This window comes from Amphiura filiformis, chromosome 15, assembly GCF_039555335.1.
Source record: "Amphiura filiformis chromosome 15, Afil_fr2py, whole genome shotgun sequence".
Lineage (NCBI taxonomy): Eukaryota > Metazoa > Echinodermata > Ophiuroidea > Amphilepidida > Amphiuridae > Amphiura > Amphiura filiformis.
In genome coordinates this window covers 27731071-27748111 of record NC_092642.1, presented here as the reverse complement: position 1 = coordinate 27748111, position 17041 = coordinate 27731071, and the positions used below count along the sequence as shown (strand labels likewise).

At 33.4% G+C, this 17041-nt stretch overlaps 1 protein-coding gene across 1 annotated transcript in view; it reads left to right on the top strand.

The window, feature by feature from the left end:
• Positions 1-17041, top strand: part of LOC140171447 (chondroitin sulfate proteoglycan 4-like) — a 273253-nt gene that overhangs the window by 70831 nt on the left and 185381 nt on the right.

The following is a 17041-nucleotide window of genomic DNA, read 5'->3' as shown; positions in this document are numbered from 1 at the left end:
GGGGTTACCAAAATGATTGGCTCCATTTGAAATCTACACTCCCTGTGTGGGAGATTAAGGTCATGTCTTCCATAGGGGTGTATGGTTTTCAACAGGAATAGCCCGATGCTATGTTATAGCGTGAAATATTTATATAGACACCATGCATGGTGCAAGTTTATTAGCACGCAGTTTAGAGTTAAGCTCCCTTGCATGTACATGTCTTGAATATGGCTTGCTATAGGTTTAACAATACAATAATAGAATACCAAAATAATACTGAGCAAACATGCAAATGTTTTAAAACATTATGAACATGTTTTAAATATGATTTGGTTTTAATAAAACGTTTCAACAACATTAAATGTCAGGTTATATATTAAGATCATAAAAACATTTAAAAAACATTTTATATGAAAAAACACTACAACAACATTTTAAACATGTCAAAATGTTATTGCAAAATATCTTTTTTAATAGCAAACAATTTTACAAAATATTTTGTAAACACATTAATAACAATATGTCAGATTGTTTTGACCGAGTTTTCAAACAAAATTTCTGAATGTTATTAAAATGTTTTATGCCCTTTATATAACCGTCAGAATACTTTTATGACATAATTTGTATACACCATTGAATATTAACTAAACCTATTTGTTATCATAGGTAGTTAGTTTTATATAGATTTCAGTATTTTGAACTGCAATATTAAAATTGCTGACATAATGTTGGTTCTACTTTTCCCCATTGTCAACCACACTTAGCATCGTTATTGCATATGGTTTATTGCCAGATAAAGGTTGCACACAGCCCACAGCAAATGTTATCATTAAAGTTTACTTTTATGTATATTTCTTTATCATCTAGCTAGACCTGTTCTCATAGGTAGTTAGTTTTATGTAAATTTCATTTATTTTAGCTGGAATATTAAAATTGCTGACAATTTTGTAATATTTATTCTACTTTTCGCCATTGTCAACCACACTTTGGTATCATTATTGCATCAAGGGTTATTGCCAGATAAAGGTTGCACACAGCCCACAGCAAACGTTATCATTAAAGTTTGCTTTTATGTGTATTTCTTTATCATCACTTAACGCCTACCAGTATAATGGCTCATGAGATTCCCTAGGAGATCAGAGTCAGGCGATGTGATTGTCTTCATTGCAAGTTGATTCTTTGCCACTTGGCAATATATGTCATCATAAACACAGCTATAGCAAGTCACCGAACTCTTACAATATTTCCAAAACATTACTGATCTTAAGAACTGTAATCACTACTGTGCATGTTTGTACTGTTTTATTTTAAACATATTTTGCATACAGCTTTTAAAAATACTCATACAAAATTTAAACTCTTGATTTTTAAAAATGAAGGTTAAGAATTCAGCATCTTCGTATGGATGGTGTTAAGAGAAGTTACAATCATCATCATCTTTTCATTGAGAGTGCAAAGTTCATTGCAGTATTTAGGGCAAGTTCTTACTTTGACATCTTCTTTTGGTAAACTTGTCTCCATCGGGTGATGAGAGCATAGAGATGAATTGAAAACCTTAGAGGGTTTTGTGAAAGTTCAGGAAGAACTTTGGGATTTTTTTCTTTCATTTTTGCTTTTTTTTTTATGTACAGGTTGTTGAGCTGTTTTGTGATTGCAACTTACAGCAAAGTTGTGAAAATATGTTAAACCTGATACAGAGGGATCATGTAATATGAATTTGGTACCTAGAATGTCATTGGAGTTTTAGGAGCAAAATATAAATGTACACCTTGTGTATAACCTTTCCTGTTTTCCTCTTAGTTCTGCTGTGGAGACTTTTTTGCATTCTAAATCAAGACAAGAAAAAAGTTGGTGCTGTCTTTATATGATAGTATATTATTTGTTCAATTGTCTGTGCTATAAAATATCACAGTATGTGTTAAATTGACTGCACAATCTTCATAAGATAATACATTCTGATCTTTATAAGATAACACATTCTGTTAATTTGTCAGTGCTATCTTCATAAGATAGCACAATATCTCTTTTGTATGTGCCATATACATAAGATAACACAGTATCTTTTACATTGTCTGGGCTGTCTTCATACGATAACATTATCTTACTATCTTTAAAATTGTCTGCTGTCTTCATAAGATAGTATTATCTGTTACATTGTTTGTGCTGTCTTCATAAGATTGCACATTCTGTTAAACTGCTGTCTTCATAAGATATAGATTTTTTTTCATTGTCTGTGCTGTCTTCATAAGATAGCACACCTGTTAAATTGTGTGTGCTTTCTGTGGTCCCTTCATAAGATAACACACCCTGTTAGATTGTCTGTGCTATCTTCCTGAGATAGCACAAACATCTTATCATAAGATAAAAATTCACTCTAAAATTTCTCTCTTTTATTTTTATTTTATTTTTGTAATGAATTTTGTTGTCTAGCGTCTAAAGTAGCTTAATATTGATTTGCTTCTTTAATGAAGATTTGATGCAATTTGAATGCTTTTGTTGATAATAAAATTATATTGGCTGGGGTTTTTTTTCATCATCAATTTTGATGTTGATGATTTGATACAACTTAGGTTATCAGTTTTGAACTTAAATTGAAGTTTTACCTAATGGGAAAACTTTCTATGACACAGACAATCATTTTAACCTTTACATAGTTAAATAGCGATTGAATTAATTTGAATATATGTTTGTGATATTTGCTTAATTTCTCCGCTAGACGATCACTCAATCTTTTCATTGTGGCATTGTCATTACGTCTGTATATCGATTTGATGTGACATTTAAGTGTTTACTTATCAGCTCAGTTACTCTAAAAGAAAATACAATCATAATATCTGTGTGTCTAATATAACAACAAATTACCTAATGCTAACACTTGGAAATGAAGTTAGAAACTTGTCTGTTTTCATTGCAAATTACTGTTTGAATTTCCAAATGGTCTAACAACGGAATAATATTGGAATAATATTTGCGTATCATTCTGGTACAGTGTCTGTAGCTCATATCTGTGATTGTATTGTTTGAAAAGACAATGTCCTATGTTTTGAAAGCTTTCTGTAATACCATTATACCATAAATTTTCATTGTGATATATTGTTTTGTGGATTCTGAGAAAAAAGGCAATGTTATTTTTCAGTTCAGTTCAGTTTTGATTTATCCAAACATCATTAAAAAGTTTCATCAAAAAATAAGATCAACATATTATACAAAATAATCATGTTGAGAATCAAGATTTTTTTACAACTGTTAGTTTGCGTGCATTGTGCCCCATAATATATGACGCTAACTTTGAAAAATTATTTTTTATATAGTTTTGTGTATATAAATAATATATCAATAATTAGATTTATGAAATTAAAGTGTTCCAACCACATTAATAGATCAAGTGAATTTTATTTCTCTTGATGAATGAAAAAAACAAACCAAAACAACAAAAAAAACAAAAAAAATAAAACAAACAATTATAATTATTAATCAAACAAATAAATAACATGTGCACATTATGGATGTTTACAGCCCCTTTTCTTCTTCTCCAAATTCTGATTTTTTATTTCCATTTAAAATTTTTAAACTTAAATGAATGTATTTTAAAACTTATTTAAAGCCTTATTTCGTCAGTTAAGTATAATAAAACTGATAAACACATCAATAACTCTCCTGAAATAGAAAGCTTTTTATTGAAATTTATTGACATAACCAGTGCCTTCGTTGTTTGTGTGTTGTAGCTTTCATTACTTCTTGACTGCTTTAAATATTGTACAGAAAACCAAACGATGTGGTTATAAGTTATAAGTAAACATGTAATGATGCAGACTCAACAATAATATCACATAGATTGGGTAGACAAAATAGAGCTTTATTATGTGATGTACAAAGCCAAGTGATTTATATTTTAACAAATTCAATTTACATTTTTATCCATTTCATTATTTTATATATCCAATATAAAGGTTAAATATCCACTGAAATCCTAGCCAATTTGATATGAGATTTCCTGAGATAATGATTATTTTCATATTGATACGGAGGATGAGTATCAGAAAATCAATCATAATTTCAACCAAATCTAAAAATTCTAGTATTTTGATAAACAACTTGTTGACTTCAATTCTAATAAAGCATTAAATTGCCATCTATAAGTGTTTTAAAGAGACATGTGATGTATAAAAAACAAAATTGTATATAAAAAAGTTTATGAACCATAAAGGTCAATTTCAATTTGAAATGTTTTAACAATCAAATAATGACCATCAATTCATTTAGTCGCTATTAATTTTAATTATTAATTTGAATATTCAAATATTATGCAATATATTTTTAATAACTTATAACCTTTTGAAAGAAATTGGAAATCAATCAACATAATAATATGTAAGAACAAAAATATTTTGCTTTGTACCTAAAATAGCCAGTGATTAAGCCGGTAATGCAATGTAGCCAATTGATATGTTTTGTTGCCATGGCGGTTAGCTACGGCAAGAAGCAGAGGATTTTTTTTCTCCGTCGGAAGACAACAGGAAATCCATTAGAGGGTCATGTGGACAAAATGAAAGACATCTTTATGAGATTGTAAACTAAGAACTCAGACTTTCATTTTATTAGGTACGTTTTTTCTCAAGGTGGTTCTTTACATTGAATTAGATGTCATCCATCTAGTGCTTATCATGTAACAATCTGGCCATAAGATAGTGAACGCATCTTAAAGGTGCCGTTTGTGAGAATGGGATAATTATATTAATTAAGGGTATTGATTTAATTTGATTTGATTTATTTACTGGGATGTTTGACCTGGAGAGGCAGAAGTCATGAGCGGAAATGGGAGTAGACAATTAAAATTATAATGAGAATGAGAGTAGACAATTAGAATTGTAATCAGAAAATAAGGAATGTAAACAATGATACTGGCTTTTATCAATCCCAAGCTAGCTGTGTTGAAACTGTCGGTATATCAAGATCAATATCTTCCAACAAGCAATAAGCAGTTTGTATGTTCATGAAAATATAGGTACATTCATTGCCTGTGGGGGGAGATAAATATTGTTTTGTTAATGTTACAAGCTAAACTATGAAAATACGGGGTAAATGAAAACAACATTGATTGAAGAAATCGTTGTGAATTAAAATACAAAATATTGAAAAAAAATGCATCACAGAAAAGTGACATTGATTTATCATGCTTTTAGCTCAATTGTGACAGAGCAGTTCATCAATTGAGTGCATGAAAGCTGTGTGCACAAATAGCTGCCTTTTTTATTGTTTGAATTTTGCGTCACAATTAAACATGACAAATCGGAGGGTACATTGGATCTTAAAGTGGTTCCCTTAGTGATTCATATGGGGGACAGGGGCTTTCAAAATGTAGACCTTTTTCAGAAAACAAAATCAGCTTCTATCACACATGGGTGTTGACTGCAGATGACAAGTTCTAAATTAATTAAAAATTGAAAAAAAAAAATCAGAATTGTACATTTTCATGACTGTATTTGGAATCAGAGTGAAAAATGTGTTAACATGCACGAGTACAAACAACCCTAGTATTTGTTCAGATGCTCTTGAGATAGCTCCTGATACGTTGAGAAAACATCTCAAAACTTGACTTTTTATGTTGAAGCCTATATATTGCAGCATGGAGAGTATTAACCTACCCCAAGTGGACATTCCATGTATTGTTTTAACAGTATCACTCATGATTTTATGTGATTTGTTTTATTTCAAAAAAGGATCTTTTTGGTTAGATTCTAATACATGATCACCAAAGAAGTAGACCATTTCATGGATATGGGGTGAATTGCACCTCCGCATCCACCATCCAAATTCAAAATTGAGCCACAGACAGATACACATACATGTAATGTGAGCCAAACACTCTCTTTCAAATATCCAACATATAGAGCAGCTATTGTTGTTCAGACTTTTCGCACCTAATAGTATACTGTGATTATTTTTTCTCAGCATTGCTCCTAACAGAAGTGAATCATAACCACATCCAACTATTAATAGGTTTTTTTCTTCCTACAGTTAATTTTGAGTAATGATGTAAAGGCACTATTTTCACACTGACTGTCGTCTTTTGTAGATAGCTTGTTGTTCCACACAAGCCAATTTACAATTAATATGAAGAGAAACTTTTTTGCTAAATCAATTGACTGATTGGCCTGTCATTTTACACCATTAATTGCAATTTATATCAATTAAGTGTGGCTGTGGAGGAACATTGGCTATTCCAGGTGAAATCCATCCACTATGGAAGATATGACCTTAATCGCCCATACAGGGGCTGTGAATTTCAAATGGGGTTACATGAACGGGTGACTCCATTTGTGACACGATCTGGTCCATGGGGGCCAAAGGAGGCATTTTTGAAAATTTAGTTACTGTAATTATTACATTACACATAAAATAGGCTATCATTTACTGAAAACACCAAAGGTCTAGCATACTTGGTTCTAAAGTTATGAAGTTTTTTGATGTCTATTTTCTTATGTATTTTATTGTTTTTTTACTCCATATTTTTGTCTTTATCTCAGTTTCAAATTTGCCGCCTTTGGCCCCCATGGACCAGATCGTGTCACATTTGAAATCTATACCCCCTGTGTGGTAGATTAAAGTTATGTCTTCCATAGGGGGTATATGGATTCCAACTGGAATAGCCCATTTTGTGATAATATGATACTGATAGATCAATGCATATCATCTTCTGTAGATAACAAGTTGTTTAACATTGTGTACTGATGTACAAAGTCAAATTGAACTCAGTGCATATGAAGTTCAAACAATTATGTTATGATTTGATGGTTTGAGTAGATGAACAATGTGTTGATTTTTTTTGTATGATTTTCAATGTCCGTTGACATCTGTAGTAGCAAGCAGGTTGTTGGAGGTCAAAATGAAAACCAAAAAAACAATTGAAGTTCAAGCATTGCTTGTTCCGTGATCTACCGTATTTTGTTAAATAGTCGCCCCCCTCAAATAAACGCCCCCACCACTTTTTTCAACCAAGATGTTTAAAAAATGCCGATATTTCCATGCTATCTTGTGTAGTAAGCTTACCAAGTTGTCCACATGGTCGTAAATTGCGTCAATAATTGGCGTAAATCTGGATTGGAAACCCGGAAGTGAACCAGAAGTCAGTGTTTCTAGTTCATAGTTCGTCATTTTAGCATGAGTTTTAAGTTTTCCTAATGATTTTAATGGGAATTAACGTTCTAAAATTGACCTTGAATAAACGCCCCCCTTGGGAAAATGTAACGCCCCCGGGTGCGTATTTTGACGAAATACAATATATGTTCATTTTGATCCAATGAAGTTCATGATTTTTGTAATATGATATAATTTGAATATTTTCATCTTCAGTAGAAAGCAAATGGCTGCAGTCAAGTCAATTAACAAAACATTGCAATCTGACATAATGAAGTCTTTCTACTGCTATAGCTGCCAATGCTGCTATTAATTGAAAATCAATGAGTATTCTTTGTTAAATATGGTGCTATCTACAGTAGATAGTAATTAAATAGAAAAATACCAATTGCTTTATTTATTGACTATTATAGATTCCATTGTTAAGTTATATAACATTTACTCTGTGTCACACTTCCATCAGTGATATTACTGTCAAATTTGCTCCTAAGATAAATATTATGGGAAGTGGTCCAACACCTTGAGAAATTTTCCCAAAACTCTCAACATTAAGTCAATCATTGTTATAAATTGACTATCATATTCTGTTGTTTATTGCAACTTGGTTCAATGAAGTCGGTAATCACCCTTTTATATAATGCACATAAATCTGTTAAACTAGCATCTTCAGTAGATAGCAAACATATTTTCATGCATGCAGTATGTAGTTATACAAGTGAATGAACCATTTCTACATCTATTGCCTGTTCATACTGCATGCTCCTGACATCATCTTGTACTGCCAATTTCAATTAATATCAATTAAGTATTTACTTGTCATGAGTATGTTTTAGTAATGTGATACAATGATGTTTTAATTTCATCTTCAGTAGATAGCACGTTACAGCTTATCAAGTCATATTACTGAGATTTGTGGTAATGTGCTGGGTGTAATGTGTGCAAATCAGTATTCCAACTGATGGATGATTTATGAGCAAATAGTGGTATTTTGTGTCCTCATGGATGTTTTTAACTTGTGAGCACAAGAGGTATTTTCTCTACCCCCACAAAATAAATAAATAAATAAATAAATTTCGGTGTTTTATATATCGCCTTTTCCGGATCTAAGGGGGCTCAAAGCGCTGTAATTTCGCTGCCATGGTGGATCATCACAATCAGATCGCATCAACTAGGCTGGTTGCAGCCGAACTTGGCGCAAACCTATCCGCACTTAGATTGTAACATCCACCAATTATCTATGCAGCTCCCCAAATTCCATTGGGTGAAGGAAGTTTTTGATAGCCAAACAACTAATCAACGATTTGCTTGTTCATACTCAGCGTTTAATTCCATACCTTTGAATCCCATTTATATTTAAAGGGCTCATATAATGTAAAAAGTGACATATCCATTTTGCTCAATTTGAGATATAGGCAAATATAACTTATCATTATCAAATATAAAAAAACGTAATAAGGAAATTTGTGCTGTTTTGAGGTAGCATTATAGGGCAGATGTTGGCCTTGAAAATGGCATATAGCGGGTTTTTCATATGAACTCGTCATAATCCATCAAAATACAATTTGAGTTACAATCTTTGTCAAAACTGTTGGAACATTTTCCTACACCATTTATGGAAAGGCCCTTTGCAATGTCAAATGGATTTTAATCATAAAAATGATTATGGATTTTAACCATAAAAATGGTTGCATAAAACTTCAAACTTTCATTGCCATATGATTTACACTAAGTCATAGGGAAACAAAATGACAAAAATGTGTCAAGAAATTTTGACCATGCAAGATTGCAGTTTAAATAGCTTGTTGCATTATTATACTTCTTCAACACTGACATGCTATCTACTGATGATAGCAGGTTGTTGGAGCATAAGATAATTGCAGTATATAGGGTGAATCACTATATTAACCTGCCCAACTGTGACTTAAATCAATTATCCTGTCATCCATAAGTACATGTTTGTGTAAATGTACTTCAACACTGATATCATCTTCTTGAGGTACCAATCTCTAGGAAACCCCATAATGTTCTCATAACCAGTGGCACAGTTTATTAAACTCTATTCAACTATCATAGCTTAAACGTTGACCCCAAGTTGTGGAGTATGAGTTTGTGTACCCAAGACATTAAAGGTCATTTTATGAATGTACAAGCTTACTGGGGTTAGTAGAACTGTGCCTGATAGATGAGTATGGTTGAGATCCTTGTGAATGGTCTTGAAAGTAATAGTCATACACGATGTTTGAAACAAGAGAATATAATTGATACAACTGCATCTGGAACTTGTAATGCTGTATGTGCTTGCTTTTGCAAATTGATTATTTAATGCTATCTTCAGTAGACGACAGAAATAGTTGCATCACACTGTGTCACAATTTGTTGCTTTGTATTATAATATGACCACTTTAGTACTTGACTAGACAAGACAAATCGCCAGCCGTATCACATAGTGACTTATTTGTAAAATGCATATTTTGAGAAAAATGGCATGAGAAATGTATTGTTTCAATGCTCTTAAAATATACCATTTATTTGAACAAAAACCATTCTAGTCTAAAGAAGACATTCATCAAGTTAATGTAAATGCTATTTTAGTCATAGATGCTTCACTTAATTCGAGAAGTCATCAAAGAAACAAATACATCAGTATGTGAAACGGCAAAAAGAGTGTTGTCTACTTACTCTGACAAAATTCATGAAATGTCAAAAATCTCAAATACGACATTATGTGATACGCCAACAAATTTGTGGTGAAACTGATAGATTTGTCATCTGCATCCACATACTACCCTAGCAAACAAACACATAAACAAAGCCAAATTCCCCACATGTATACACACGCCTACCCGGTCCCCCATACGAAGCGAGATTTACAAAAAAATTACACACATTCCAAAGCGAGGATAAAAAAGAAACATGCATAAAGACCGAGGAAATTTGCATTGCACATTAGAAGTGAGGAGTATGCTTATATACCCCCTATACCCCCCTCGCTACGTCAGAAGCATTATAAACGGCATCCTCGCTTTGGTGCCTCGCTTTGTTCCCTCTCTTTTACGCAAATCCTCGGTTTGTATGTGTTTTGCTAAATACACAGCCCAACTCCCCCACACATTGTTTCTATATCAGTGCTATTAATCACAATTTGTATCTGTTACATGTGCTCATGTTTTGCATAACTACTTCAACAATGACTTGTTTTCTTCTGAAGATAGTATCAGGTTCAACCAATTTGCAGTGGAATGAATAAACAAACTATTGCCAAATCTGTTGCTTGTATATAATACTATAGTGATATCAGTTTCTATCTGTGATATTAATTACAATTGCTATCAGCTAGAGTATCATAGGTTGTAATAATATGACAACTTCAACAACTACTTCTGTATACAGTACTGAAGATAGTAGCAAGTTAAATATATATCAATTTGGGATGGACAAATAAACATCAACTCAACTATAAGCAATAACAGCCTCTATCGATGCTATTTAATTACAATTTCTATCAGCTAGAGTATCTGCTTTCGTATAGTCTGTAATACAAAGACTTCAGCAACTACTGTCATCTACTGAAGATAGTAGCAAGATAAATGTATCACTTTGCAATCAGATGGACAAATAAACAGCGTCAACTCAACTACAAGCAATAACAGTCTCTATCGATGCTATTTAATTACAATTTCTATCAGCTAGAGTATCTGCTTTCGTATAGTCTGTAATACAAAGACTTCAACAACTACTGTCATCTACTGAAGATAGTAGCAAGATAAATGTATCACTGTGCAATCAGATGGACAAATAGACATCGTCAAATCAACTACAAGCAATAACAGTCTCTATCGATGCTATTTAATTACAATCACTATCAGCTAGAGTATCATATACTATGTAATACGAGGACTTCAACACCGCTGTCATCTACCGAAGATAGCAAGTAGCAAGTTAAACAAGTCAATTTGCAATGAGATGTGTAAATAAACTCTCAGTAAGCCTATAGACTGATCCATGTTCTCTCACTCACTAGGCAAACAGGTGCATATCACCTTACCATTATAATACGCTGTTCCAGTTGAAATTCATACACCCCCTATGGAAGACATGACTTTAATCTTCCACACAGGGAGTGTGGATTTCAAATGGGGTTACCAGAATGGGTGATTTCATTTGAAATTCACACTCCCTGTTTGGGAGATTAAGGGCATGTTTTCCATAGGGGGTGTATGGATTTCAGCTGGAATAGCCTAATAGGATAGACTTATACTCATATTGCTCATTACCCATGATCACATTTTTCCGTACCAAGATCGTTTTATTTCAATTCGCCTTGTTAGCTTTGAATAGATATTTGTACACACTGTTGATACGGATATGTGTTTAATTTTGTTTTTAATATAGCCTATAGCAGAGCAGCAGCAGAGTTTGTATCTCCTAGTATTTTGCTCATGAAAAATATTTCAACAAATTGCAGGATTTTTACTTTAACAGAGAGTATACAAAATTACAAATATTAAAAAAAACCAACAACTTATTGGAATATTGACATTATTTTTCCACTAAACACTTATTTGCCATTATGTCATACCTTAGTTACTGGTTTATGCTTGGTGTACACACCTATTACATTAGCAACCCATTGACTTTGTGTTGTGATCATTTTGATCATGGTTCGGAACACAGATGGCACAAGCCAGTTGACCTGGCACTGATCGCTTTTGACATCACACTATGATGGTGAATGTTAGGCTATTCATAATTTCTATTTCCATTATTTGATTTTCCAAGCAGTTTGTTCTGTAGCGATGTAAGATATTTTTCATGAACAAAATTGAGAATGGACAAACTGATGAACAAGCATGCGGTTTCCAATCTTTTGCTTGTATTGTCCAATTAAAGCTAATCTGGTAAGACTTGTATATTAGGAACTACAAGGCCATTTTGAATGGATGTTACTCTAAAATACATGCTTCATCAGATTATTTTTGAATGAAATATATTAAAAAAATACTGATGCAATTATGCTGACCATCATCTTGCACATAGCCCAACATAGGTAATTCAAATCAAAATGTAACCTTGAAGATAAGATATTAGAAAACGCCCCTCTTGGCCTCCCTGTATTTCCCCGTCTTGTAGGCCTCATCACCTTCCTATTTTAGTTTCACTGACTCTGTAGTCGGTATTTAATGTAAAATGTTTAAACTTGTATGCATTTTATTTCTCACACCTTTACAATTTCATTTATTTTCCATTTTATACTTTTACTTTATCTCATTTTACTATCTTACAAAGGTGCACTTGTGTATGAAATGTAAGACAGGTTTTTAACATTCTACTCGCCAAGCTTGCCATTTAAGGCAAGAAAAAGCTTCTGAAAATAGCAGCGTGAAAAATTCCACCTTTCTGCAGTAGTTAGGTGAGTTAAGTATTCCTTGACCATGGAAAGGAGAATTGGGCTGTTCCATTTGAAAAACTTACCCCTATGGAAGACATTACCTTAATCTTCCACAAAGGGAATATGATTTTCAAATGGGGTTACCTGATTGGGTGATACCATTTAAAATCTACACCCCCTGTGTGGGAGATTTAGGTCATGTCTTACATAGGGAGGTGTATGTATTTTAACTGGAATGTCCCAATCTAGTCAATGAGAAACACAGGAAGAAGCTGACAATGTAGATTCATAACACATTCAGACAGTGAGATGAGAGGAAGAGTAGTGCCGCATATCATGAATGCAGGGAACCGCTTAAGGCGACAATGACCATCGGAGTTTAAGGTGAAAATTACCTGAAGCAAAATGACCACGGAACCTTAAAGTAACGATGACCGTTACAGCTTAAGGTGACAATTTACATTTCAGGCAGTTTGTTAAAGCCTGAGGGCTTCTAAAAAATGCAAGGAATATTCTGAATTTTTAAACTTTTAAATTTTAAATCTTTTTTACATACCTTTTCCTCATAGAGACCATAATAGTTTTCAACAGCTTTAAATGTCTGAAAAGTGTATTTTTTAGGCTTTGTGATAGTACTAGAGAGCAATGTGGTGAAGTGGAGTAAGGGCATAGTGGCAATGGACCAAACACAAGACAGGAGATGTGGCTAGTAGACTCTAACACATACTGTATATTATGGCTAATTCAGATGTGTTAAATGGCATTAGTCTTTTGCACAGGCTGTTACAAATGAGTATCATGTACAAAGCTTAAGAGCTCCATTGTTAGAACAACAAACAAATGCTACTTAATCCCATGTTTTGGCCCTTTCTGGATATTTTACTGCTTTTGCCACTTGGCATAATCTTTTTTTACAAAAATCCAGATATTGTAACAAATAAATGAAGTCAAAATGTGGTCAAAAAAGGATATTAAGAGTCTACTCCAGAGGGTACCTATTCATTCATGTGTGAAACCATGCAACTGACATACCCTCAGGTGTCAGATGAAAAATGCAAAGAAAAAAATGACCTTTTTTTTGCAAGTTTATCGGGGTTATTACAGGTCAGAATCCACAGTGTGGAAAAAATGCTCATACATACAAATAAGGAATACATACATCTAAATAAGGACTGGGGGTTGATGATGATTGCGCTGCTGGACTCGCTGACCAGAATAGTTGATCCATTCATGGATATAGGAACCGCAATCACATTTCATTAATATCATGTTATGTGGATGAAATTGGAAATGTTTTTATGCACACTTTAAGAAAGTACAGCTCAGGCTGATTCAGATGTCAGGATCCAGCTCACATATGAGTTAAACTGGTTTTAAATATGAGTTAAACTATTTCACATATAAGTTAAACTGGTTTCAAATCAGTTTGATCTGGATTAAACTCATATTTGGGTCTGAGTTAGCTTGTTTGATTGTTAGCTACTTAAAGATGTATAATATGAAGGATTTGGTAGTGTGGACAGTCCGGTCCGACTGCCTGATCAGGAAGTACTGCCGAATCAGGCAGCATATTGCCGAGTTAGGCAACACAGACTTTGGTAACCCTTCGACAGACTAAGGACTAAATTGTTCATGTTGATTTTATAAAAGATCGGTGGAAATTTTCCTTTGACACACATGAGCTACATGTAAGTTGACAATTTTTCACCGGGCGAAAAAAAATTCCACCGGGAGAAAAAATAATATAAATAACAAAACAATTTCTAACGGTTTTTTAAAAATGTGATTTAAATATGCAAATTAACTTTATTTTAACTAAACTTGATGAAAAAGTACTACTAATTGTACATTCATTGATAATTTTATATATTTTACCTACTTCTTTACTCTAAACCAAGAAATAACGGTATATTAAAAGATGCTCTATTTGAAATAGAGCATTGCATTGTGGGGTACCATACTGCCTGACCCGGCAACATGCTGCCTGATTTGGCAGTACTTCCTGATCAGGCAGTCGGACCGGACTGGTGGAGGTGTAGAGTTTGTAATGGCTCCACAACAATGCGTTGTTTGGGCTTGTGTTATGGCATAGATGACTGGCCGATTGGCTGTCTGTCGGGGCGGGAGAAGCAACATCATTAATCTAATCTGCAGCTTCAATTTAATATTACTAAACTTAGTAGGGTGATAAACTGTGATGACCTCATGTGCTGTATAATAGTTATGGGTCATGTTATTTCTATATTTATGAATATTATAACGAGCTTATATACATATTTTTGCTTTAAATTCCATTAATCCATTCTGCAACTTCAATGCAATAACCCATCAAATTAAATCATAAGGTAAATTTTAGTCAGGATTCTAACCCTAAAACTTCGATATTTTTGAATAATACTTTCTGACATTGGAACTGATATGTTCACATCACACAGGAATTCAATAAATCATGAAAGGACATTTTGATATCTTGAAGGAACTGTCCCCTTATAACAGAAAAATATTAGCATTAGATACACTTTAAATTATTCATTTCTATCTACTGATCGGTGCTATCATAGCATACAGAGCAAATTTTCTGTTTCCTAATGTATCATTAATCCGACAAAAAGTTCAGCCATGAGGAGCCAGAGATGCATGTTGAAAGTGGCAGAAATTGCCGTCGGGCGCCACAACGACAGTACTGTATAATTGTTTGGCGACCTTGCTATGGTTACGGATGGTAGGGAAAATATTACAACAAATCTACAACTCATGAATGAGTAATGATTGCGAAATTTCATAATTTACTAATTGGATTTGTTAAGAGTCAGTACATTGTATCGTATGTAGACGACTGCGGCAAGTTGTGTCGACCTGCTGATTGTAAACAAACACATGCAGGCACATGCATCTGTACTGTATTCACCAGCAGCAATGGACCCTTGGATTTCACATAGTTAACCGATGACATGAAAATGGTGACATTTTACATTGAAACAATGGACTTAAATACACAATCTGACAATTTATTGCCACACTGTGGACCTGACATAAGACATGTTAGACCTGTATAATGGGGGATATAATATGCTAAATTACTTCTTTAGGTGCTATAGCGAGTGCCCTTGTAGGTATTGTAACTGTGGATGGCTATGTTTTAATGTATTGATTGAGTTAAAGCTCATAAAATATGGATCTCAAATCCACAATTTCTTTAGGTGTACAGCAAGTGCCCTTGTAGGTATTGTAACTGCGGATGTCCATGTTTAAATGTGTTGAGTTGAAGCTCATATTAAATGTGGACCTTAAGTCCACGATGACAGGTGAAAACAGATGCACATTCCCTGGACGTTTGCACACCCCTATAATATAATATTATTATGTACTCCAACCCCAGCACACAAACCTCTGCTCAGATGAATGACAAAGCCATATGAAAATACTGATTATGTTAGAAACTGTGTAAGATAAGCATGGAAGTGTTTACATCTTTAACAGATACAAAAAACATTAAGAGAAGCAAAGCTAACCACTATCTTTCTGACTGATCAAATAACGCAGACAGACACAGACAGAGATAGAGTCAGTAAAAAGACGGACATCAAATAATGCAGGCACGCACAGAGACAGATAGAGTCAGTAAGACATACATCTAACAATTAATATTGGTGATATGTAGCTAGTAGTAATATTGATTGTTTTGGGTTAGAACCAATGTCTATGGCCTTCACACCTCATGCAAAATAACAAGTTTGAATTAATCTTCTAATCGCTAAGCGGCAATGGATACATGCTTGTTGCCATAGTAACTGAAACGTAAGCAAGATGCTCTAGAGATTTATATCTCCTACCAATTCCTATCAATAGAAATTGCAATTTTGAAGTCTCACTCTTTTTTGTATGAAAAAGTATAAGATTGGGAAATAACCAATCAAAATAAGTGATTCATTTGACTTTGTAATGATTTTGATCTGATTTTGGTATTGAACTTTAGTGTGAAGGCTTGTGCAGTTTCCAATTTGTAAATTTGTAACACAATTATATCAAAAATTGTTCATAGGCATTTTCTTAATAATTATATCATGTTTGCAAACAAGACAAACAGATGTAAATACCATGGGTTCTCTACTGGTTCAATGATTGGCCTCTAAAAACTATTTTGATTGGACTGAGGCATATATCATTGAGCCAATCAGAGATATGGTAAGAATCATTCCCAGTAGGGCTGAAGGGAATTAGCTTAAAACTGCTAATAGATCTATTTTTATTGGTTGTTCAGATGATTACATTATGTAATTAACCAATCAGGGACACTGTAAGAGAGGCAGTAGTTTACACAGGGTTAACAAATTTATCTTGTACAAATATTTCTGCTTCTGGAGTTGGAAAAAAACTAGATAGAAGAGAGTCAAGTTGATATCCCTTATGTATTTATGTAGTGAAGTAGAGTATTGAGATTGCTTCAAGAGTAGACCATAAAGTCAACAAATATCAAGATAAGAGTTTCTTGCTGTAAGCTTTCTTGGATAAAGAAACACACAAACATTATGA